This window comes from Lissotriton helveticus, chromosome 7 (genome assembly GCF_964261635.1).
Source record: "Lissotriton helveticus chromosome 7, aLisHel1.1, whole genome shotgun sequence".
Taxonomy (NCBI): Eukaryota; Metazoa; Chordata; class Amphibia; order Caudata; family Salamandridae; genus Lissotriton; species Lissotriton helveticus.
Window position 1 is genome coordinate 723,043,289 of NC_136068.1, and position 26,230 is coordinate 723,069,518.

Sequence of the window (26,230 nt, forward strand, 5' to 3'; positions counted from 1 at the left end):
CCCCCACACAAGTATATATATATTTTTTTTTTATGTATATAATAGAAAGCTGCAGGGCACTGTTCCATTAGGACGGCCCATCCAGGGCGTGTCATGGCTATGAAAGCAGCTTTTGGTAGTAGCGCGCAACCTTCATTTCAAAAGCCTCTGATGAAGAATGGATTTCGAAACGCGTAAGGCGATGTGAAGGAACTGCTTGCATTTGTCCCATCTTTTGCATGCCGTCTATACCGATGATTAAAGGTTTTGGGTTAAACCTTCTTGGCTGTCCGTGTGCTCTCTTACTGTGTGGCAACAACCCAGGAGCGTGATATTTAGCGGCAGGCCAGCCGCGAGATGAGCACCACCCTACGAACTTTGGGGGCCACGAGGAACGTCATATACCTACCTCCTGTGGGGCATCCAAGGTGGATGAGGACGGAAGCAAAGGTGGGGGGGCCCATACAGAGCCTTTGATGCAGCTAAGAGTGCTTCCATCTATGGACTGAAACTTCAACTCCCAGAAAGCTGCAGGGCACTGTTCCATTAGGACGGCCCATCCAGGGCGTGTCATGGCTATGAAAGCAGCTTTTGGGAGTAGCGCGCAACCTTCATTTCAAAAGCCTCTGATGAAGAATGGATTTCGAAACGCGTAAGGCGATGTGAAGGAACTACTTGCATTTGTCCCATCTTTTGCATGCCGTCTATACCGATGATTAAAGGTTTTGGGTTAAACCTTCTTGGCTGTCCGTGCGCTCTCTTACTGTGTGGCAACAACCCAGGAGCGTGATATTTAGCGGCAGGCCAGCCGCGAGATGAGCACCACCCTACGAACTTTGGGGGCCACGAGGAACGTCATATACCTACCTCCTGTGGGGCATCCAAGGTGGATGAGGACGGAAGCAAAGGTGGGGGGGCCCATACAGAGCCTTTGATGCAGCTAAGAGTGCTTCCATCTATGGACTGAAACTTCAACTCCCAGAAAGCTGCAGGGCACTGTTCCATTAGGACGGCCCATTGTAAAGAAGTCCAAAGGTAGATTATGGGTGAAATAAGTGTTTATTATGATATAGGATCCCATCCACAGGATAAGCAGTTGCCAATAGTAAGGTCCAAGATCAACTGCCTGGATACTCTAAACATCACAACCACAGAATCTGTACAGAGCATTCTAATGCATGTGGCAACCTGGCAACAAGCTGCATGACCAGGATGCCACACATCTCCCTCCTTATAACAAGTAAGAATAAACAGAAAACATTATTTTACAAAGTCATCAAAACAAATAGGTATACGTGTAATTCTTGAAGATTTCCTCGCGATGACAGGATCAACCACAGCCCGATGAGATGAAGTAGCTGTTGAAGGTTTCCTTGAGATGAGAGGACCAAACACGGGGTGATGAGATGATGTACCTGTAGGTGAAGAACTTGACACAGGAGATTTGGAATTGTCAACAAAGTCTTTCTTGATCACTACAACCCTGTTCAAGTTCCAAATGCGATGATCTGTTGTTTTTACAGCATTGCCTAAAACCTTGATGACCTGAATAGGTTTCAAAAATGAAGCAGATAACATCTTGTTCTTTTTACATGGATTTCTTATGAGAACCCAATCACCCACATGCACCACCGTGTGTTTCACAGAATTTCTCAAATCATGAATCCTTTTCCTAGCTTGTATTTTCCTTTCCTGAGCTGCTTTCCACTCCCCATTATCAGTTGAACCCTTCAGATGTAAATCATTAACCCAAGGCGGGGTAACCAAAGTGTTTGGACACCTACATCTGAAGAGCTCAAAGGGTGTTTTCCCTGTAGTGGCATGTGGTGATAACCTGTAAAGCTTAACTTTTTCAAAAACATCTGATCTCCAATCCGAACCTGCAGATTTAGACATTCTAATTGTCTCTTTGAGCACACGGTTAAATCTCTCCACGGTGCCATTCGTCTCTGGGTGGTACAGAGAAGATTTTTTATGTTTCACACCATGTTTAGACAAGAACAATTCCATCTCCTTAGAGACAAGTTGACTTCCATTGTCCGTCAAAATAATGCTGGGAATACCCTCCCTAGCAAAAAGTTTTTCCAAAAAGAGTATCACATGCTTGGATTCTATGCCACGAGTGATGGCAATCTCCGGCCACCTAGAAAAGAAATCTACCAAAACTAGAACATACCATTCAGACCCCGCAGAGTATATAGGCCCAAGGATGTCCAGGCCAACTTCTTCCCAAGGGCTGTTTGGAAGTGTTCTAATATCATGGGCTGGATTTTTGGTTTCGCTACCTTCTCACTCAAAGCACACTCCATGCAGTCTCTGACTTTTCTCTCGATTTCCAAATCCATGCTGGGCCACCAGTACGACATCCTCAGATTCTCCTTTGTCTTCGAAATACCCATATGCCCACTATGAGCCAGTGAAATGAGCTCACTCCTAATAGATGCCGGAGGAACCAACCTAGTACCTCTTACAAGTAAACCGTCATGTTCAGATAATTGATCCTTAACATGCCAACATTTTTCCAAAATGTCACCATCTTTTGGTTTGACCTTCCATCCAATCTTGATCAATCTCAAAATTTCCGTAAGGGCCAAATCCTCCTGTAAAGCTTCCAACCACTTGCACTTATCAATGACACTCTCACCAACTGAACAAACCATTTCATCTTCACCTTCCAAATCATCCTCCAGATCTAAATCTTCCTGAGAGACAAGACGAGATAAGGCATCAGCTACCTTATTGTCAACACCTGCTAGATATTTTACCTCAAAGTTATAATCTTGTAAACCTACAACCCATCTTGTGATTCTACTGGAAACAGCATCAATCCCTTTGGTTTTTAAGATCTCTCATAACGGTTTGTGGTCAGTCCTCACTTCAAAAGTACTATCCCACAAAAAGTTTTTCAATTTCTTTACAGCCCAAAAGACCGCTAGCGCTTCACGCTCTACCACAGAATATCTTAGCTCTGGACCCCTTAAACTTCTTGACAGAAACACAATGACTACCTCATTCCCTTCAATCTTCTGTGTTAAGACTGCCCCTAACCCTTTTAGACTTGCATCTGTTATTAAAACAGGGTCAAAACTATTCAACTTGGGGGCATTGTTCAATTTTCTTTTAAGTGCAATGAATTCTTTTTCACATTCATCACTCCATACAAAGTCAGATCCTTTTTTCAATAACGATCTCATGCTAACACACAACGAAGCAAAACCACATATAAACTTGTTATAGTACTCCGCCATACCTAGAAAGCTAATCAATTCCTCCTTGTTCTTAGGGGAAGACATCTTCATCATGGTGTTAATCAGACCAGCTTTCGGTGAAATACCACTTTCTGAGATTGTGTGCCCCAGATAATCTATGGAGCTTTCCTTAAATTTGCATTTTTCCAATTTTACTGTTAGACCAGATTCACACAAACGTTGCAAAACACCAATCAGTCTCAGATCATGCTCCTTATCACAACTTCCATAAATCAGGATGTCATCCTGATACACTCTCACACCTTCCAAACCCTTCAAGACACCCTCCAAGGCTCTTTGAAAAACTGAGGCAGCTGATACTAGCCCAAACGGAAGCCTCACAAAGCGAAAAGTGCCAAATGGTGTTACAAATGCAGTTAGATCTTTGGAGTCTTCATCAAGTCTTATCTGGTGGTAGGCAGATCTCAAATCCACCTTGCTAAAGATCTTCGCCCCTTTCAATAACATTAACATGTCTGCAATTTTGGGTAAAGGGTAGTGATCTACCACCACATTTTTATTCAACTCTCTAAGGTCTATGCATAAACGAAGAGAGCCATCCGATTTCTTGGTGGCTACAATTGGAGCGACCCATTGGGTAGCTTCAACTTCTTCTATGATACCCTCCTTTATCAATTTTTCCAACTCCATTTTAACTTGATCCCTAACAGTAATGGGAACACTACGTACTTTACAACAAACAGGTACGGCGTCCTTCTTCAACTTAATGTGATGATTATAGTTCTTCAAACAACCCAACTTTTCAGTAAAGACAGTGGAATTTTTTTTTTTTAAGTTATCTGAAAAGGACTCATCACAATTCTGGTTTATATTGATCGAATCAGTGTTAATAAAGGGCAAATCCTTCAAGATGATGGGGGGAGAGGAATTCGGATCCAACATTACTCCTAAATCTTTTTGAACAAACCAACTCAAAATATTGTCCCCCTTTTGTGAAATGTAAATTTTTGAGTTGGTAAGCCTCTCTGTATAATTAATGTTTCCCAGGAAGTATCCTAAAATTTCTATAGGTTTCCTACCATATGCAAGTGGTTTAATATCTGGACGAAACATCTTAATTTTACCTTGTAAATTCTTGAGATAAAATTCTTTTGCAACAATGGTGATTTTGGCACCTGAATCAAACAATACTTTAACAGGATGACCATTGACCAAAATCTCATCAATAGGACAATTCTTTGGTTGTGGACCGAAAACTACTTGAACCAAAACTTGGCCACAATCAACATTCTCATCACAATCATTTGTGTCATCAAAATCGTAATAAATCTCATTAACCTTGCCTTTGTACTCTCTCCCTTTGCAAACAATAGTAAAATGTCCCTTTCTTTTGCACTTGCGACAGGTAGCTTTCCATCCAGGGCATTGTCTATCATTCGCAAAATGTCCCATTCTGCCACATCTAAAACATTTCACTTGCGTAAAATCAAATTTCTTATCTGGTTTAGCATTGAGAGGTTTGCTAGTGGTAACATCTCTCATATTATTTCTCTGGCTAGCATTTTCTTTAGTTGTATTCGGAGTCTTGACAAGATTAACAGTACTACTGCTCTTACTTTCACCATTCTTCTTTATGACTTCTACACATTTAATAGAATGTTCAATCCTTTTGGCTATGGTAATCACATCATCCAAATCAGGTTCATCTCTTTGCCATAATTCTTCTCTAACACGTTCAATGCTACAACCCAGCATGAACTGATCCCTTATTCTTTCATCAGTAGAGGCAGCAAACTTGCAGGATGATGTTAATTTTCTTAGCGCAGTTATATAATTCTCTATGCTTTCATCTTCAAGTTGTAATCTGCGACCAAAATGATACCTTTCTAAGATAGTAGAAACTTTCGGAAGGTAATGTTTATCTAACATAGCTATACAAATTTCATATTCATTTAGATTCCTATCCTGTATCTCTGGGAGGTGAATGAATACCTCTTGGCCCTCTGTTCCTAAACAGTGTAATAACAAAGCTGTCTTCCTTTCTGCACTCAAGTTGGCCCCACAAACTTTTGCATATCTTTCAAAAACTTTGCACCACTTTTTCCACCTTATGGGAGGATCACCTGGATTTTGCAAAAAGAACGGTGGAGCAGTGACATTCTGCATTATGTGTACAGAAACAATGGTACAGATAATATGTAAGAAAGAGAGTGTAAGCAGATTAAGAAACGTTTTCTCACAACAATACAATGAACTGCTACAGCAATTTTAAACCTGGAAATAAAATGTAGAATTAAGAATGCATTTTTCAGAAAACAAAATGTCTCTCTTCCTTTTCTTCTTTTTTTTTTTTTTTTTTTAAAAGAAATAGTTACAGTCTCGGTGTCTCTTTTGTTGATTAAAATAAGATAAAACAACCAGTTCAATACCTGCTGTTGCGCAAATTTTCCTGAAGAAACATTTGAAAAACGCGATAAATGAAAAATATGACAAATCTGCTGTTTTCTGAAACAAACGAAAGTTGTTTACGACGAATCTGTAGTCTCGAAGAAGAAAATGGCCGCCGCGTTGTTATGGCAAGCGCGTCATGACGCTTCTTCTTGGCGAGCGCGTCATGACACTCCTTCGTGAAAGCAATTGTTGATGTCGCGGTGGAATCAAGGCATTCGTGAGTGAGCAAGCGTTGTGCTCGAGAGGAAAACACGGTGAGCCTTTTAAAAGATGCGGCTGCCGGGCGGCTGCCGATGCTGGGCTGAGGTTGTTGTTCAAAGGCAGATTTAAATGTAGAAATGAAATGCTGGCAGGTTGAGGTGCGCTACGCTGGATAAGTCAAATTGCGCTGCGCTCACAAGGCAGAAGTGATGAAAGGAGCGCTTTCAAGGTAAAGCAGTGGGAAAGGATCGCCTCTAGACAAAAATCCTCAAACAGCGCCGTGCAGACTGCCAAACAACAATCAGTGTTTAAAATGCCATTCAAAGCACGCAAACAGCCCAAAGCAGAATTCAAAGTTGAAAATTTAAAACAACAGTACCTTTTATAAGTTTCAAAATGAGGTAAAGGAAATATCCTTGTATCCTTGTTGAGATCCTTTTTCCTTTCTTCTATTCTTCACACATCCCGTCCCGTCGCCAATGTAAAGAAGTTCAAAGGTAGATTATGGGTGAAATAAGTGTTTATTATGATATAGGATCCCATCCACAGGATACGCAGTTGCCAATAGTAAGGTCCAAGATCAACTGCCTGGATACTCTAAACATCACAACCACAGAATCTGTACAGAGCATTCTAATGCATGTGGCAACCTGGCAACAAGCTGCATGACCAGGATGCCACACCCATCCAGGGCGTGTCATGGCTATGAAAGCAGCTTTTGGGAGTAGCGCGCAACCTTCATTTCAAAAGCCTCTGATGAAGAATGGATTTCGAAACGCGTAAGGCGATGTGAAGGAACTGCTTGCATTTGTCCCATCTTTTGCATGCCGTCTATACCGATGATTAAAGGTTTTGGGTTAAACCTTCTTGGCTGTCCGTGTGCTCTCTTACTGTGTGGCAACAACCCAGGAGCGTGATATTTAGCGGCAGGCCAGCCGCGAGATGAGCACCACCCTACGAACTTTGGGGGCCACGAGGAACGTCATATACCTACCTCCTGTGGGGCATCCAAGGTGGATGAGGACGGAAGCAAAGGTGGGGGGGCCCATACAGAGCCTTTGATGCAGCTAAGAGTGCTTCCATCTATGAACTGAAACTTCAACTCCCAGAAAGCTGCAGGGCACTGTTCCATTAGGACGGCCCATCCAGGGCGTGTCATGGCTATGAAAGCAGCTTTTGGGAGTAGCGCGCAACCTTCATTTCAAAAGCCTCTGATGAAGAATGGATTTCGAAACGCGTAAGGCGATGTGAAGGAACTGCTTGCATTTGTCCCATCTTTTGCATGCCGTCTATACCGATGATTAAAGGTTTTGGGTTAAACCTTCTTGGCTGTCCGTGTGCTCTCTTACTGTGTGGCAACAACCCAGGAGCGTGATATTTAGCGGCAGGCCAGCCGCGAGATGAGCACCACCCTACGAACTTTGGGGGCCACGAGGAACGTCATATACCTACCTCCTGTGGGGCATCCAAGGTGGATGAGGACGGAAGCAAAGGTGGGGGGGCCCATACAGAGCCTTTGATGCAGCTAAGAGTGCTTCCATCTATGGACTGAAACTTCAACTCCTAGAAAGCTGCAGGGCACTGTTCCATTAGGACGGCCCATCCAGGGCGTGTCATGGCTATGAAAGCAGCTTTTGGGAGTAGCGCGCAACCTTCATTTCAAAAGCCTCTGATGAAGAATGGATTTCGAAACGCGTAAGGCGATGTGAAGGAACTGCTTGCATTTGTCCCATCTTTTGCATGCCGTCTATACCGATGATTAAAGGTTTTGGGTTAAACCTTCTTGGCTGTCCGTGTGCTCTCTTACTGTGTGGCAACAACCCAGGAGCGTGATATATATATATATATATTCAAACGATCCTGTTCGCTATAAGCGCGAAACCAAGCAGGTGCGGACTTCTTCCCCAAACAAAGAAGTAGAAAAACGTCAATGAAAGGCCATCAACATATATATTTAAGACTTTAAGCTGAGATTTTTGTTTGGCTCCTTATATTGCTCAAGAATCAAAGAGGACTGAGCCAGTTTTGTGGTTCGAGCCTTCAGTGGGTCAACCATCTCTAGGATAAATCCGAACTCTCTTTGAAGTGCTTTATTTTAGCATTTGCTGTTTTTGTTGCTTTGTACCTGGCGGTATTCCTGGGTGCAGAGGTACTAGTGTGTATTGCTTCAGATGCCCCCAAGGTGTCTGTCAATGTTGTTAATAAAAACGCAAGATTGCATATTGTCACTGTCACGGGAAATAATAGCACTATCTGGTTGATTCATTGTGTATGTAAAAATAACAGAGGTTTTGTGACCTTTGATAACATTACAGTTGATTCCCTTACTAACAGGTGGCAGGACAATACTTCCAGTGGTACAAAAGGGGGTGGTGATGGACGGAGAGCATCAGAAACAATCAAACACTCACACCCAGTCAGGACAATACTTCCAGCATGGCACCCGAAAGATCAGTGAGAAGAGCCACAGACCGTTTTTTCAGAAAGTCAGATTTGTCTCAGAACTGTTGGATGGAGCAGTCATTTTGAAAGTTAAAGTTTGAGCAAAGGAACCATTTAGCAGCTGCTTGATTCCAAATCCTGTTAATTTATTTCCTAGAACTGTCATCACTGCTTGAGTGCTTCAAAGAACTTCAAGTGGAAGAAATACTATTGTGTTATCTTGGTGTCTAATTTTGACCCAGGAGAGGCATGGTACATCCTTTTTGGAGACAAGTTCAGTGTATGACCTTTTGGTAATTGGATCAAAATATTAAAACACAGACATTTTCTGATTTCCAAAATCTTTTGTTAATAAAAAAGAATTTTTTTTAACTAAGCTTTTCTAAAATGTAAGAAGCTAGACACTACATTCATGACACTTGTAAAACATAATTTTCTGCATTATTATGTTTGATAAGGAACAGCAAGAGTACACTTATTTTGTGAACGAACTTTGTTTACTTCTAGTTTAGTTTTATGAGGTGCTGAACCTATAAATCATGGCATATGGAGAAAGACTGTGTGAACTTGGGAAAAAAACGTTGTTTAATTTGAGATCGTTTTTTTAAGGATTGCAAGCCATAAATCATGGCATTTGGAAGAAAACAGAATGAACTTAAAATCTATGGAGGGTTATTTAGAGATGTTCAGTGCTGCCTCTTAGAAATTTCAGTATGGGAAATAATTACTGTTTAACAGATTTCATGTTATGAACCTTACTTTCGCTCTCAAGAATCCTTCTCATAGATGTAGGTGTAAATAGATCTATTGATATTGATTATAGGAATGGGTATTCTATTCCATCCACGCATTACAAGGTTATGTTTATTTTGCAGAATATCACATTTTATGAAGTGGATGGTGCTTACATTTACCATTCAAAATGAGCTGCTCTTCATAATGGCTAATTTACTGGAGAAACAACCTTTGCCACACAGTCTTTACCATACGACTCTATGCCTTTACCGTTCATTGCCTTTACCATGCATATGCCTTTACCATGCATGCCTTTGTAATGAAAATGTAAGCATACTGCAGGTAAGTGAACTGATTTGTATATATAAATAAATAAATAAATAAATATATATATATATATATATATATATATATATATATATATATATATATATATATATATATATATATATATATATATATATATATATATATATATATATATATATATATATATATATATATATATATATATATATATATATTACCTACTGGCGGTCGCCAGTAGGTATATATAGTTAGGATTTTTTCCCTATGGGTTTTTTGAAAATTCTATGTCTAATAACTTTGGCGTTTGTGGACGGAATTGGCTGAAATTTTCAGGAAAATGGAACATTTTGTTTCTGAGCAGCCCCTGGAAATTTGGGGGGGGGGGTTCGTCAAGGGGGGGCCGAGAAAAAAGGGGGGTCCCAAAACGTGTTTTTAACATTGAGTTTTCCATAGGGCGGTTGGCCTCACTTTTAGCCCGAACGGCTGAATGGATTTCCACGAAACTTGGCAAAATTGTAGGGACTGGTAGCCCGATGTGCCTTTGCTAGGTCTCAATATATGTGCTTCAGTGGATTTTGAGAAATTAACGTTCAAAAAAAGATATATATCTGTAACAGCGGACCGGGCAGCGCTCCGGTTCGCGGACTTTACGCGTAACGGAACTTCGCGTAGCGAAGCTGATTGGCTCTCCGGTGTCTGTCAACATTCTAAACAGTCCGGAGCGGCCGCCATCTTGTCTCTCGGTAGGATTGAGAGACAAGAGGAGGCCAAAACAAAGGGGGAAATGACCATAAGGGGGCATAGTAGATCCTCCCTGACCCCCTAGGTTTAATGTGGAGGCTTTAAAAGGGCCCCGCGGGTCAAAAAAAGAAAAAATATTTTTTTGTTTTTTTTGCGTGGGTAGCGCCCGGTTCGCGAACCGGGAAGCGTTCTGGGCAGCGTACTATAAGGAAAAAAGAATGATAGACTTTTCAAATACTGTATGTTAATTGATTGTTGGTTTTGTTGATTATTTTTTTATTTTTTAAGCAATTATTTATTATTGTAATTGTGTTTCAAAATTTAATAACATTTCTAACATTTCACTAGTTTATGAATTACATATAAAAATGATTAAAGACTCAAATAATTTTTTAATATTACATATAATTTTATTTTTCGGATTGTTTTTCAAAATTTAATAGAATGTCTAACATTTGACTGTCAGATATGTCCTCTTGTCGAGTGAACATAACTTCCCACATTTGACCGTCATCATAATGAAGTAAATGATCCACAGATTCTACACATTGAACTAATTCATGGTCCCGTGATTCATCCATGAAATCTGAGTCATCATTGTCCTCAATATCTTTTTCTGTGTTGTTCTCCAGAACAATTTCGAAGGAAATATTCTGCTCTCCTTCCATTTTCTTGCTGTAATTTGCATAAAAAATAATTATATCAGTAGAGATAGGGCACTGTTGGGTTTAAGTTCAGACAGGTACTTGTGAGTTTATAACAGAGAAGTAATCTATGGGCACTGTATGGTTTCAGGCGTGAAGTAGTACTATTAAAAAGTGCCTGTGAAGAAGCCTAAGTAAATTCATAATTATACCACAGAAACCTAAATCAATCCATAATTATAATAAAGAAGCCTTTCTCAATGTCTAACTCTTACAGAGGGATAGTATATAACTATCTGAAAATGTTTTCAAATTTATAAAATAATATCTCACCTTCTAAAAAGAAGTTTAAGTTGTGAGTGAAAATGATCTTGCAATGTAGTTCAGGAAGTAGTAGTCAAAATGGCTGTGTTTCTCTCTCTTCCTTTATATATATTCAGGTACATAACCAATCAAATGTCAGGTAAAAAAAGTAGAAAATGAAAGTAACATTTTAATTGGTTGTCAATTCCAACACTTCAGATGTGTTTTGTGAAGTAATTTACCTCAGGGTATTTAGAGAGGTGTACAGGCTAAATGGTTAAATGGAATTTCAATCAAATTTGTGAAAATGGTAGGGATTGGTATGTAGTATGAGCTAATCTATATTTGGTGAAAGTGTCTCCAGTCGCTTTTCTGTAAACTACTTTCGCACCTTTTTTGATGGTGCGCTTCCCAGGGAGCGACCCGGTACGCGAACTGGCGAGCGCCCCGGTACGCGAACCTTAAGCGTTACGGGAGTCCACCATTTTGTGTTTTGGTCAAATTAAGATACAAGATGGAGGGCAAATAATGTTCAGAATGGGTAGAAGGGGGCACAGTAGACTTATCTTGACCCCCTAGGTTTTCTGAGGGTGGCTGAGGAGGCCCATATGTGCGAAAAAAAAACATTTTTTAAAAAATTTTGCGAGGTTAGCTCCCGGTTCGCGTACCGGGTAGCGTCCCAGGGAGCGTACTTTGTTGAAAATTAGTGAAAAAAGTTAGAGTAAAATAATAATTGTGAGAAGAGCTTTTGGGTTTATGGTACATTTAGGTACTTATAAGTAGGTACCAATGCACAGTCTTAAATTCAGAATGAAAATTCTGTTGCCCTCATCTGAGAAGTGAACTCCATCTCCTCTGTAGATATCTTGCATGTAGTAACGCAAGTTATTGTTGTACAGGGAGCCCATTCCATGGTCTCTCATGTAAGCTGAAACAGATTTGTTTACATGCTTCCTCGACTTCTCAATTTGTGGACAAAATTGGTTTGACCACCTCCATTTCTGTCTTTGGCATATATTTGAATATACCAAGGCAGTCTGAGGAAAAAGTGCCATTAATTGCTCAAAGGTGTCCTTTAAAAGCATTTCCAGACCTACCCCAGTCAAAGTGCCCAAATCATTACCTCCACAGTGCACAATTAACAGGTCAGGTTTTGGCAAATGCATAAAGGTTTTCACCAATGGTATCAATTGGTGACATTTTAATCCTCTGTGGCCAAACCACTTAATTTCCACATCTTGTAAATTGAGGTTAGGTAAATTCCTGTTCTCAGCATACCTCTGAGCCCAATAGATGTAACTATGTCCAACAATCCAGACAGAAAACATGGTGAGAGAAGGTTCTCCTGCAGTCAGATGAAGTGTGGCAATGAAATGGCAGTTGAAAAAATAAGAGTTTAAAATGAAAAAAACTGTGGAGTTTCTGTGTTAATGAAGCAGTAACAGTGATTGGTGGATTTTGATTGCTGAAAACAGAAAGTTAGGGTGCATGGATGAGTTCTTTGAAAGATGTATTTTGAGTGGTCAAGAAAAAATCATTAAATGAAAGAATGCACTGGATATGAGGTGCACTGAGAGTTCAGAGTTCAATTGCAACATTGTTGTGTGAACTTGCAAACACCAGAGGCCTTCAAGGAGGTGGTTGCTATGCAAAAAAGGCAGAAAGGGCAGAGGGGGGAAGGGTTTTGATTTGAAAAAAGTGAGGGAAGAGTTTTGATTGGGTGACATGAGAGATATGTGTGAAGAATTACAGCATTTCTGTGCTTTTGATAGCTGCAGACTCTGGAGTGCATACCTTTTGCTCTGCTGAAGACAAATTGGTGTGTTTCTGAGACTGTTTTGAAACTCAAAGTATTTGCTAAGGTGAGAAAAGATTTCTTTAATTTAGATAGAGAATAGTGTGCTTTAAGGAGAAAATTATGAAGAAAATTGTGTTTTTCAAATGTTGCTTTGTCTCAAGTGTTTTACAAATAGATTTTGTTTCTTTGAGAAATTGTAATTGGAGAAAATGTGAAGTATTAGTACTGACAGGGTTTTTTTGTGCATAGGAGCTGTGGAGTGTTTTCAAATTATGACTTGAAAATCGTTTTTGAGGAAAAGGAATGGTTATAATATTTATGACAAGGACATAATGGTGTATGCTTCTTTATAAGGCAATTGAGTGTCTCTGATGTTATTTTTCCCATTTTAATGTAAGACCTTTCCCTGTGGAGCAAATTGCTTGTAAATATGCTCCCACCTGTGCATGGCAAATTTAGATTTTGAATGTTTGCGTTACATAGCCATGTTAAAAGTGACACAAACATGCTGCAAAGGCAATCAAAAAACGCTTTTATGTGTCTTAAGGACATTTTAAGTCATTTCCCCATGTGCAGTGTTTTCAAATTATGATTTGAAAATCGTTTTTGGGGAAAAGGAATGGTTTTAATATTTATGACAAGGACACAATGGTGTATGCTTCTTTATAAGGCAATTGAGTGTCTCTGATGTTATTTTTCCCATTTTAATGTAAGACCTTTCCCTGTGGAGCAAATTCCTTGTAAATATGCTCCCACCTGTGCATGGCAAATTTAGATTTTGAATGTTTGTGTTACATAGCCATGTTAAAAGTGACCCAACCATGCTGGAAAGGCAATCAAAAAACGCTTTCATGTGTCTTGAGGACATTTTAAGTCATTTCCCCATGTGCAGTGTTTTCAAATTATGTTTTGAAAATCGTTTTTTTGGAAAAGGAATGGTTTTTAAATTTATGACAAGGACATAATGGTGTATGCTTCTTTATAAGGCATTTCAGTGTCTCTGATGTCATTTTTCCCATATTACATTAAAAGACCTTTCCCCGTGGAGCACATTCCTTGTAAATATGGTCCCACCTGTGCATGGTAAATTTAGATTTTGACTGTTTGAGTTACATAGCCATGTTAAAAGTGACCCAAAAAAGTTGCAAAGGCTTTAAAAAAACACTTTCATGTGTCTTAAGGACATTTTAAGTCATTTCCCCGTGGGCAGTGTTTTCAAATTATGACTTGAAAATCGTTTTTGAGGTAAAGGAATGTTGTTAAAATTTATGTGCGCCATATGCCCCCAAATTTCTTTTTCAGGGGTGCAGCAGGGTGTTCTTGAGACACCCCTGCACCTTTGGAAAAATTCCTAATTTGCGATGAGCTAATTGCTAATCGCAAATTGCACCTTCATTCCTATGGGCCTCCTGGCCCATGGAAATGAATGGGTAATTTGCAATTAGCAATTTGCTCATCGCAAATTAGGAATGGTAAAGAATCGCTATTTATTCCTTAAAATTGGCTATTTAGGAAATGCAAAATAGTATGATGATACATATGGCGGTTCATCTCTAACAAGATAAGAAGCTTAGGGATACATTTATGATGACTGGCGCAATGAAGTGGACATCACTTACTTCATTGGTAGACCTTTACATGTATTATCTCCTCTGTATTCTTCATCAAGCGTAACTTTCATCTGCAATCCTGAGTAGGCCTCACCTTAAACAAACCTCTGGATAGGCCACACCTTATCGTCATCCTGAATTAATCATTTAAAATGCTAGGGACAGATTTATGATAGGTGTATGCCTCTTTTGCGCCACTGTGCGTCACTTTTCTGATGCAGCGGCGGTGCAAAAGATTTGCTATGAGGCGACAAAATTACAAATTGATGCATTTAGGCAGATGTGTCATGGTGTAAAAAACACTGTGCCACATGAAACTGATGCAGCAGTGATGCAAAAGATGCACCATGTTGCAAGACAGGCCTCACTTGGGGCCATATGTATCAAGCTAATTAGCATTTGCAAAGGCCGAAATTCTGTGAATTTCGGCCTTTGCGAATGCTAATTAGACAAATGGTATGTATCAAACAAGTTTGATGCAAAATAAGGAATAGCAAAATTTGCTATTCCTTATTTTGCGATTGCACTGAAGGATTTGCAAATTTTGTGATTTCTTAAATGCAATGTATCAAACAAAGAATATGCAAAAAATGCCATTAAGGATTTGCAAATTACCACCAACTTCTAGTTGGTGGTAATTTGCGAATTCTTTTCAAAAAGCTTTTTTCCAAAAAACAAAAGGTGCCATATGACGCCCTTACATGCCCTTAGGGCATGTATGAGCGCCATATGCCCCCAAATTTCTTTTTCAGGGGGTGCAGCAGGGTGTTCTTGAGACACCCCTGCACCCTTGGAAAAATTCCTAATTTGCGATGAGCTAATTGCTAATCGCAAATTGCACCTTCATTCCTATGGGCCTCCTGGCCCATGGAAATGAATGAGTAATTTGCAATTAGCAATTTGCTCATCGCAAATTAGGAATGGTAAAGAATCGCTATTTATTCCTTAAAATTCGCTATTTAGGAAATGCAAAATAGTATGATGATACATATGGCGGTTCATCTCTAACAAGATAAGAAGCTTAGGGATACATTTATGATGACTGGCGCAATGAAGTGGACATCACTTACTTCATTGGTAGACCTTTACATGTATTATCTCCTCTGTATTCTTCATCAAGCGTAACTTTCATCTGCAATCCTGAGTAGGCCTCACCTTAAACAAACCTCTGGATAGGCCACACCTTATCGTCATCCTGAATTAATCATTTAAAATGCTAGGGACAGATTTATGATAGGTGTATGCCTCTTTTGCGCCACTGTGCGTCATTTTTTTGATGCAGCGGCGGTGCAAAAGATTTGCTATGAGGCGACAAAATTACAAATTGATGCATTTAGGCAGATGTGTCATGGTGTAAAAAAACCGTGCCACATGAAACCGATGCAGCAGTCATGCAAAAGATGCACCATGTTGCAAGACAGGCCTCACTTGGGGCCATATGTATCAAGCTAATTAGCATTCGCAAAGGCCGAAATTCTGCGAATTTCGGCCTTTGTGAATGCTAATTAGACAAATGGTATGTATCAAACAAGTTTGATGCAAAATAAGGAATAGCAAAATTTGATATTCCTTATATTGCGATTGAACTGAAGGATTTGCAAATTTTGCGATTCCTTAAATGCAATGTATCAAACAAAAAATATGCAAAAAATGCCATTAAGGATTTGCAAATTACCACCAACTTCTAGTTGGTGGTAATTTGCGAATTCTTTTCAAAAAGCTTTTTTTCAAAAAAACAAAAGGTGCCATATGATGCCCATACATGCCCTTAGGGCATGTATGTGCGCCATATGCCCCCAAATTTCTTTTTCAGGGGTGCAGCAGGGTGTTCTTGAGACACCCCTGCACCTTTGGAAAAATTCCTAATTTGCGATGAGCTAATTGCTAGTCGCAAATTGCACCTTCATTCCTATGGGCCTCCTGGCCCATGGAAATGAATGAGTAATTTGCAATTAGCAATTTGCTCATTGCAAATTAGGAATGGTAAAGAATCGCTATTTATTCCTTAAAATTCGCTATTTAGGAAATGCAAAATATTTTGATGATACATATGGCAGTTTATCTCTAACAAGATAAGAAGCTTAGGGATAGATTTATGATGACTGGCGCATCACCAGGGATGTGCCAGTCATCCTGTGCCGCTGTTCCGCCACCCATGGTGTGCTGCATTTACAATGCGGCGCAGCATGGGGCAAAAATGGCACAGATGCGTGACGCATCTGTGCCGTTAAGGTGGCGCATTGCTGGAGTTGTATCGCAAGTGCGATGCAGCTCCAGCAAGGCTCAGGGGTGCCCCATCTCCACAATGTTGCGTCAAGACCTATGCCTGCTTCAAGCAGGCGCAGGGTTTTGACGCAGCTTTCTCCTATCTGATTGTAAATGCGGCACACCATGGGTGGCAGAGCAGCGGTGCACGTTAACTGGTGCATGCCTGGGGATGTGCCAGTTAACATAAATCTGCCCCTTTACATTTAAGTATGTGCAGGGGACACAGAGTCGGTGAGGCTTATCCAAGGTTAAGAAGAGATGAGTCCTGTTCAGTGAAAAATTAGACATAGGCTTCACCTGCTCAGCATCGCTGGACATGGCTAAATAATAGCTGCAAAATGTTACTCTTGTTAAACAATTTTACTATTATAATCTCTGAGATTTGTCTCTTACTCTGCAACATCTCATTGTTGTTATCTTTCTTTAAAGATAAAGACAACATCAACATGAGCGACAATCAGCAATCAGTTGATTTCGACCTCATCATTGAACTCGTAATTGAAACATCAGTGGATGTTGATCCCTTGGATGATTTAAATCCTGAGGATGAAGAAGAACGTGATGAGGATGCAGATTTGTCAGAATTATATGACATAGGATGGGAAGCTGACGTGCTTGAGCCTATGGAACTATAAACATTTATTTGAAAAATTTATAATAAATAAAAAGTAAAAATGTAAACCGTTTAATTTAAAAATAAAGACACCTTCAAAAACAGGTTATGTGTAGTGTCTTCAATAAAATATTAAAATATGCTCATAAAATTAGATCAGATTCACATATAAAATAGCACAGGTAAAATTATTATAAATTCCATTTCTTTTCTGCTATTTCTGTATTCTAAATTTGCCAAGGACTAAAAAATCTTCTATGTAAAAATGTCAAGTAGTGTTTTAAGTTTTTGATTATTGTTATTGATTTACTGTTGGGTAATAGTGGTTAATAACATTTTTTAATATATTTTACCACAGATTCAACTGCAGATCATTTCAAGATTTCACCATGCCAACCAAAGAAAGACTGAGAAAGGCTGCAAAACGTCAAAGACAGCAGGTCAATGAAAAAAAGCAGCAGTCCTCTAACAAAAAGATTTGTCAAGTCACCAAGAAAGCACCGGGTAAGAGTACAAAAACATTCATAAGAAATATCTGTAGTAAAAAAAATATTACTACAGAAAATGTTTCAGTCCAGAAAAAGAGAAGCAATTCAAACGGAAAGGAAAGGCCAATGAAAAATGTTACTGCTAGAGCAAGAGATAACTCTGTGCATGATAGTAGAAGGAAACAACAGCTTAGGGACATTCGTAAACGAATGTTCCGCAACAGGATAATTGGCAATTTGTTAAAAAATATTAAGAAAGGTCAACAGAAAGTGGTTTTTTATAAGAGAAAAAAAAAAGTTGAGAAAGTTATTGATCAGGCATTTGAAATTAAACGTAAGTTATTTATTTTGATTATCAATAGAATTAGGAAGCTAAACAAGGCAATTTATGATTTCAAAAGAAATAGTAGATGGAAGAGAATAGTTAATCGTAGTAATTTTTGTGAAGTTTTTTCTGGAGAATGGATGCATAGTTCAAGCTGCGAGGCATTTTTTAATGAGGAGAGTTATTTCCAGGATAATGATTTGGTGCATGCAGTTGACACCAGTGGTCGAGCTTATGAAGTGAAAGATGGTTGTCCAGTTGAAAAGAAAAACTTGTGACAACAGAGGCAGAAGAGGTGTTAGGTAATGAGGTTTTAGGAAGACATCCTAAGGGTCCTGTGTACACCTGGAAGTGTAGTAGTATTTGCAGTGTGCGACAGGATTCCATCAATTTGCTTTGTGATTTTGTACGGTCATTTAATAAGAAAAGTTTGAAGCAGAAAATGAAGTTGTTGCAAGAATTAGATCCTTGCAGAGTGAGAGAAGTGACAGGTTTGCATGGTCATTCACTGGCTTGTCTTTCCAGGGGAGTATGCCAGAGTGTTTTTCATCATTTCAGGATGCTAGCAGTGCATCATAATAAAGTGAGGAAATTAGTTAGAATGTTGTATTATGCTAAGAGTCCAGCAATTATGCTTAAACAATTATGTGCTGCTCTTTTGCATGGTTCTGAAATAGATGTGAAGAATATATGTGAAGAAATTGAGTTTTGTTACTTTGGAAGTAAAGAGGAGAATGTTGAAATTGACCCAGGAGAAGCGGGTAATGTGGAAGATAGTGTACAGGTTTCCAGTACAGATAATTTCCAGAGGGAAATTGCGACGTTTCAGGTCAAATCAAGTGAGAGGCCAAATTTCACTTGTGTGTGTTGTCGACGCACTTATTATAAGAATCAGACTAAGTTAGTGGATTTATATGCAAAAAGTGAAAGGGAAAATAATAGTGAATGGAAGGATTTCACAACATATTTGATGGTAGAAAATTGTTTTGATTTGGGATTGGATCAACGTGTGTGTACTTATTGTTGTAACAAATTAAATCAAAACCAGATGCCTGCTAGAGCAGTTCATAATAATCTGGAATTGGTTGAGATTCCTTCTGAATTAAAGGATTTAAATACTTATGAATCTATTTTGATTCAAAGTATCCATCCCTTTCAGGCTATTGTAAGAATGGAGCCAAAGACAGGGAAATTGCCTCCATCAGATTTACAGAGAGGATTAAAGGGAAGAGTTGTTTATTTGCCTCTAGATTTGAAGAAAAACATTAACACAATTGGAGTAGAAAAAGTGGAAGAGGAACCTCTGGTTATCTTAGTTAATGGGGTTCCGACAAAGAATAAGAAAATATGGCAAGATTTAGTGGATGTTAGGAAAGTTAAAAAGGCAACATTGTATTTGAAAAAAAATAATAAATACTATAAGAATGTATATGTTGCAGAAGAGGAAGTAAGTGAGGAAGAGGATAGCGATTTGTGTGCTGGTCAAATTGAGAAAGTAGAACCCTCTACTAGTGAAGAAATATATGAACATTATAGTGTTCATCCTTTGCATTCCAAGGAAGTCATGGGGAATGCTATTGAGTTGTTTCAAATGAAACAAGCCAAAGGGAGTCCCATTAGTGTTTGGGAGGAAAGTTTGGAAGCTCGGTGTTTCCCACAGCTTTTTCCAACAGGTCAGGGAGGAAGATATGATGAGCGACCTCATCAAATTCCTGCTTCTGAATACCGGACTTTGCGATTGTATGCAGGAGATGCTAGGTTTCGACGATGCATTCCCTATTTGTTTCATCTCCTGTTTGAAAGCGATCTGTCTGGACTGTCATATGCAGTGAACCACATCTTGAAAAGTGGTATACACATGCAAAACATCTCGGCAAGTGACTTTATGGATAAAGTCAATGTCCAAGACAGTGTTTTGGATTCTCACCTGATTAATCTCATGGCGTGTCAGCGTGGTACTAATGAGTACTGGTACCGTCGTCATGGTGATTTAAAATGTATGCTGAGGAACTTAGGAACTCCCACATGGTTCCTCACTCTGAGCTGTGCCGAGTATGGCTGGGAAGACTTACTTGAATTTCTACGAGAAGCAAATGCTAACATAGAAAACATCGAATTCAAGACACCCGGAGAACTGTGCTCTTTGGATCCAGTCAATGTATGTAGGTACTTCAATCATAGATTTGAAGCTTTGATGTCTTTCATCATGAATAAGAAGAATCCACCTCTTGAAGAGGTGTTGGATTTCTTCTGGAGAAAGGAGTACCAAGCAAGAGGTGCTCCTCATATACATATGTTGCTGTGGATCAAGGATGCACCTAAATTTGGAACGGATCCAGAAGACTCAGTGATGAGTTTCATACAACAGTATTCTACGTGTGCTGTTCCAAACGCAAAGGAGAAGAAAAGCCTAAGAGAAAAAGTTCTACGTTTCCAAAGCCATCGATGTGGAAAGTACTGTCGTCGTAAATTCCGAAACAAGGACAAGTTCTACACCAAATGTCGTTTCGGCTTTCCACGACCGGTGATTTCTAAAGGAAGAGTGAACAGTTTGATGTCTTCGCTGCGACATAATGTGATGAAGAAATCACCTAAAAACACATACAATTTGAAGAGGAACGAAGAGTCTAAGTACATCAACGACTACAACCCGGTGATATTGTCCATGTGGAATGCTAACATGGATATACAGTTTGTGGCTGATAACTGTATGGCTGTGGCTCGGTATGTGACATCTTACATCACCAAAAAAGAGAAGACAGAATTGAAGGATATGTGGGAAGACATTTCCCATGAAAAGAGCCTCAGCAAGAAGTTGTACAGTTTCAGTCTGAAGATGTTGTCGCATCGAGAAATCGGAGCTTACGAATGTTCTGACCGGTTGTCTTCAGCAAGTCTCTATGCCAAGTCCAGGAGTATCGTTTGGGCGAGTCTTGGTCTTGCTGCAACGCGTAATCGAGTTCTCAAACCTGTGCGGGAAATTGAGTATTTGGCGGAAAAGGAGCCAAACAGTACCGACATTTTGAAGACAAACATGTTGGATACATATTATCCAAATCGAAGCAGTCACCTCGAGAATGTTTGTCTGTATGAGGTTCTTCAAAATTACATATTCAAGAGGAACATCAAAGAAGATACTGAGAAAGGAGTGTATGCTGTAATAGGAAGTGAGGGATGTCTGGTCAAGCAAAGAAAATGCCACTTGGTAAACCATCGAAAATTGAGTGGCGAATCTCCTGAAAAAAAGGAGTTTTTCTATTTAGCACTTTTGCAACTTTTCAAGCCTTGGCGTGCAGAAGAGGAACTGCTTGGAGATTTCCTCTGTTACGAAGACTCTTTCAATGCTGCCAAGGAGACCATAGAATGTCCTGCTTTTCCCAAATATGTAGAAATGTTGAATGCGGAAATTGAGCAGGAAGCAACGATTGCAGCCGAGATTGCCAGAGACAGTTCTCAGGACAGTCAGAGTTCTGCTTCATTGAGTCAGGATCCACTAGGAGGACCTGTTATCGAAAATGAAGCTGCCACTGCTATGAATGAAGTGGAAAGAGCCATGGCACATGCTCAGGAGGATGCGGTTAACTTAGAAGAGTTGGAAAGACAACTCAACGTTGAGCAGAGGAAAATATATGACGAAGTTACCATGCAAATTGATCATGGATTAAGTCATGACAAGAAAGAGTGCTCATGTACGTCGTTGAAGCCTGTCCGACTGTACGTGAGTGGAGAAGCGGGAACTGCAAAAAGTTTCCTTATTAAAGCAATTTCATGTTATTTGCAGGAAAGGACAGAGTCATCGCTGTCTTGTGTTGTCACCGCTCCAACTGGACTGGCAGCACATAACATTAAAGGGATTACTTTACATCGTTTACTGATGCTGCCAGTGGAGCATGACAACAAATTACAATATCACAAGCTATCTGGAGATGCTTGTTGTGAAGTTTCAAGAATCTTGAGGAAAATGAAACTTCTTATCATTGACGAAGTAAGCATGGTTTCCAATGTCATGCTTGCCTTTGTGCATTTGAGAATGCAAGAAGTTCTCAAAACAGAGTATGATGTGTTATTTGGTGGCAAACACATCATTGTTTTCGGAGATCTTCTGCAGCTGACACCAGTGAAAGGGCAACCTGTGTTCAAAATGCTCACGCATGAAGATACCAGGAAGTGCCTAGGCAGCATTGGCAACGTCAATATATGGTTAAACTTCAATTATGCTGAACTGCATGAAAATAAGCGTCAGGCGAAGGATGAAGTTTACAAGACTATTCTACAAGATGTTAGAACTGGAAAAGTGACCGAGCATGGGAAAGAAGCTTTACATGCACGATTACTGTCAAATTTATATCCAGAACAAGATGTTGTGCCTGAGAATATTTTTCAGAAAATTACTGAGAAGAAATCTGGAATATGTTTGATGCCAACTCTTGCAGAATGTGCCAAATTCAACCACAAAATGTTGCATTTAGAAAAGCAAGAGATTGTGAAACTGGAAGCTATTGACAGAGTAGAGCATATGGGATCAACAATTATTTTGTCTGAGAATCTGAAACCAAAATTGGATTCATTAGAGAAGAGTATATCTAAAACTGCAGGTTTTGAAAAGACTCTGAATGTGTGCTTGAACTGCCGTATAATTTTAAGAAGGAATTTACATGTTGAAAGAGGTCTGGTAAATGGATCAATGGGTAATGTTGTTGATTTTGTAAAATACAGAAATAGAGATGGAATTGAATTTTTAAAAATTAAATTTGATGGCATTGAGGAAGTACAGCTAATTGGTCGTTGTTCTGCTAGATTTTTGCTTGTAAAAGACTTATATGTTCGCCGTAAGCAGTTTCCTGTTTGCTTGGCATATGCGGTGACAATCCATAAATCGCAAGGTTTAAGTGTAGACAGTGCATTGGTGAATATTGGCAGTTCTGTGTTCAAGGAGGGTATGGCATATGTGGCATTGTCATGAGTTAGAACTTTATCGGGATTGTACTTGATTGAGTGTGATGTCACAAACATTTGTGCGGATCTAGATTGTGTTAAGGAATACAATAGGTTAAGAAGAGAGTATGCGCCACATTTGCCTCAATATCCTTTGTTTGAGAAACGTGTGGTAGGCCGGAAACGAAGAAATGTGACCAATACTGGGGAGGTTGTAGCAAAAAGACGAAAAGTCGATGAACCTGAAATTATAAGCAGAAACAAAAAGGATTCTGTTGAAGATGTTGTTGGTTTTCAATTTGAAAACAGTTCTGGTGTCAACTGCTATGCTAATGTAGTGGTTAATGTTTTGTTTTCTCTAGAAAATGTAAAAGAAGAGATTGTGGTCAATTCTGATCAAAGATTTTGCAGTTTGTTAAATTCTGTCTTAGAAAAATGTAGCACTGATAGAACAAACATAGAAAGTGTGTCTGAAATTCGAAATCTGTTAGACAGATGTTCAGGCCAAACACAATTCTCTCAAAATATTCAGCAAGATTGTCAGGAGTTTTTAATGTATATGCTTGATGTATTGCATGCTGAAGGTGTAGATGTAGATCAGCTGTTTGCGCTTTCTTATCAATGGCAGCATGACTGCGAGAACTGTAGGGTATCAAGTACTACTAGTGTAGACTCAGAAAGATTTATATATTTAACTTTGCCAGACAGTAAATCAGTCTCCTTTAATAAGCTAGTAAAAGCAGCTGATCACAACATGGAGTGTAGCCAATGTAAGTCTGCAATGATGTCCACATTATTTATACGAACATATGGCCAGTATGTCATTTTAATGTTCCAACGATGTAGGCCTGATGGAACAAAATTGACAACTTTAATTAAAAATGTTGTGGCTTCACAGTTGTCAATATCAGGAAGGACTTTTGTAACTGCAGCAATTATATATCATGATGGTCCTTCAATAACATCAGGACATTACACAGCTTATTTAAAGTCTAGAAATGGCTGGTCATTCTGCAATGATTCTGTTTTAATTTAAAAAAAAAAATTGCCGTATGACCTTAAAAACTCTTACCTGGTGTTTTTAAAACCAAAATTTTAGGGAAAGAATCTCGGGATGTGCTCTGAGGAATTTCAAGAAGTTCTAATGGCTCCTACACGATTTGGCCTTGAGGATAAGTGTAGTTCAGAGACATAACTTCTAACCATAAGACTGGACGTCATGGAGAAATAAGTGCACTTTGAATGAGTTCAGAAAAACTGTTTCTTTTTATAAGCTAATTGAAACAGCCAATCAAAACATAGAGTAGAGGGAATGTAAGTCTGCAATGCTGTCTACTGTTTTACATTGCTTTGTGATTAAAAGTGATGTAGAGAATTAAATAATTGTAGTAGTCATAGAGGTAGTGTAAGTCTGCTTCATTGTAAGCAGTATCAGTGTCATAGGAAATGTAGAACATGACTGAGCAAGAAGGGGAAGATATTACTAGTCCAGGATTGTGAAAATGATCTTCAACATTTTAATTGTGAAAGTTGCGGAAATACAACATGACGGGATTGGCTTACAAGAATTCCAAGAGTTATAAATGGCTCTGACACGATTTGGCCTTGTGGAAACGTGTGGTAGAGAGCGAGAAGTCATTTATTGTATGTAACATGTTTTTCAAAACGATGGAGGTTTTCTTTCAGAAAGTGGCGGGCTGAAAGTAATAACAGCACAACAGAGTGTAAGCTGTTCATAGGACATCCTTCGACGTCATGGAAAGTAAGTTAAGTTTAAGGAGTTCTGAATTCTGATTTGTTATGTTGTATGGGTTTTTTAAACACAATCATTTTGATTGTGGTTTTTTTTCCCCGCTGTTATATGATGAATACCTTCAAGTCACTGTTTTTAGTGAAATTTGATACATTCTGAGAACAGCAAAAATAAACCATTTAACATGTATAATTAATTCTGTACTGTTTGCATTTATGATGTACATGTAGAACTGTGTAGGAGGCATGGAGAAGGTGAGGCTTCTGTAAGTGTCAAAGTTGTTGCATACAGTGATCATATTCTACGTAGTCTTTCATATGATAGACTACATTTCCACAATGAGATACCTAAGCAAAGGAAACACAGGTGATATGATTGTGGAATGAGCAAAATAAATTGCACGTTTTTCAATTATATTACCTGTGTTTCCTAATATTACACATCACATTGTGTAGGTGAGGTTTAGGCCTGTTCCTGGAGACAGAGGAGGTCTGACATTTGTTCAAGAGTGCAGTGGACATGACTCACTTCGCTGGAAGGCCTCCACATGTATTATCTCCTCTGTATTCTTCAACAAACCTAAATTCCATCTGCAACCCTGAGTAGGACTTACCTGAAACAAATCTGTGCATAGGTTACACCTTATTGGCATCTTGAAACAATCATTTAAAATGTTAGGGTCAGATTTATGGTGGCCGTGCGCCTCTTTTGCTGCATTGTGGGTCACTTTTGTGTAAAAGATGCACCATGTTGCAAGATAGATTTCAGTTCATCTCCAGCAAGATACCATCAGTTTAAAATGTATATAATTAGCACTGTGTAGGGGGCATGCAGAAGCTGAAGCTTTTGTAAGTGTCAAAGTTGTTGCATGCAGTGGGGCACTTCTGGGTACTGTTTAATATGCTGCACTACATCTGCACTATGAGATACCTTAGCCTAGGCAACACAGGTGATGTGATTGTGAAATGAGGAAAAGAAACTCCACATTTTTCAATTACATCACCTGTGTTTCCTAAGTTTACGAATGACATTGTGCAGATGAAGTTTAGGTCTGTCCACGGACACAGAAGAGGTCTGGCCTTTGTTCAAGAGTGAAGTGGACATGACTTACTTCATTGGTAGGCCTTCACATGTATTATCTCTTCTGTATTCTTCAACAACTCGAAATTTCATTTGGAACCCTGAGTAGGCCTCACCTCAAACAAACCTCTGGATAGGACATATCTTATTGGCATCCTGAAACAAACATTTAAAATGTTAGTGTCTTGCGACACTTTTGTGAAACAACAGCAGTGCAAAAGATGCACCATTTTTTAAGATAGGCCTCACTTCATCTGCATCAAGATACTGTTAGTTTAAAATGTATATCTTTAGGACTGTGTACGGGGCCTGGAGAAGCAGAAGCTTCTGTAAGTGTCAAAGTTGT